The sequence below is a fragment of the Schistocerca piceifrons genome, chromosome 1, assembly GCF_021461385.2.
Source record: "Schistocerca piceifrons isolate TAMUIC-IGC-003096 chromosome 1, iqSchPice1.1, whole genome shotgun sequence".
NCBI classification, from domain to species: Eukaryota; Metazoa; Arthropoda; class Insecta; order Orthoptera; family Acrididae; genus Schistocerca; species Schistocerca piceifrons.
This window is the reverse complement of record NC_060138.1, coordinates 1,180,074,814-1,180,075,964: the sequence shown is the minus strand read 5'-3', so window position 1 is coordinate 1,180,075,964 and position 1,151 is coordinate 1,180,074,814. Positions and strand designations below refer to the sequence as shown.

Here is a 1,151-nt window from a genome sequence, read left to right as displayed (position 1 = left end):
AAAGTCGTCTATGGCCATTACAGCAGCCACCACGATACTCAGGTAAGAAATGTTCTAATGTGTGTGAAATCTTATGGGACTTAACTGCTAAGGTCATCAGTCCTTAAGCTTACACACTACTTAACCTAAATTATCTTAAGTACAAACACACACACCCATGCCCGATGGAGGACTCGAACCTCCGCCGGGACCAGCCGCACAGTCCATGACTGCAGCGCCTAGACCGCTCGGCTAATCCTGCGCAGCGATATCCAGTTACGTCTAGGACGAACGTGTTGATCGTCTACGCACGTCTGATGCAAGAAAAAGGTTCAACAGGAATGTCGTTACGAGAGGGTTCATTCTTCATAGAGAGCTATTACCAATCGTATCTCCGTCAGAGTTTGTCGCGCGGACTGACTGAAGGTCTCAATTTGTCACCGTCTCTTCCATTTCCTTCCAAAATGCTGAGGCTCTTTCACCATACCATTGGTCTATATACTTAAATGGATACGGATATATACGGAAAGAACACCTCAGTAAAATGGGGTACGGCCCTTCAACTGTCCGAAAGAACAGACATCATATCCATATAAGTATACAGTTCTGGCAATAACGGCCATGACCTACTTCCTCTGCGCGGATGCACACATATTACCCGAACTCTTACGGGACTTAGTAAGAATATCTTCGACGAGTAATGAGTGTGTTGGGTAGGGACACTACGATTGGTAAGGACATATAGGTGAGAAAGTAGGTCTCGCGGGAAGCGTGCGCGAGATAGTCCCTGCAGTCGCGCTATCCTCTGTGCCCTCGGTGGCTCAGGTGGATAGAGCGTCTGCCATGTAAGCAGGAGATCCTGGGTTCGAGTCCCGGTCGGGGCACACATTTTCACCTGTCCCCGTTGATACATATCAACGCCTGTCAGCAGCTGAAGGTGTTAATACATAATTCTAATACCGTTGGTCTGTCACCTCTGAGAAACAGGATGTAGCAGTGAGTTTAGCTTGCCCACTGCCTTATGACTGTTAACCGGTTTACTCTGTGCAGAATATGTGCTTCTTACGTTAAATGTAATGAGTCAAACTGATTTTCTGTGACGTAATTCGAACCTGCGAAGACCTGCTTTTTTGTGGCAACGAACTACGAAATACGCCATCTGAACATTTCTC

At 46.9% G+C, this 1,151-nt stretch overlaps 1 non-coding gene across 1 annotated transcript; it reads left to right on the top strand.

Annotated features, from left to right (window-relative positions):
• Positions 1 to 788: 788 nt before the first annotated feature.
• Trnat-ugu lies at positions 789 to 863 on the top strand. Its single transcript has one exon. It is a non-coding gene; the product is annotated as a tRNA-Thr (tRNA).
• The last annotated feature ends 288 nt before the right edge of the window (positions 864 to 1,151 follow it).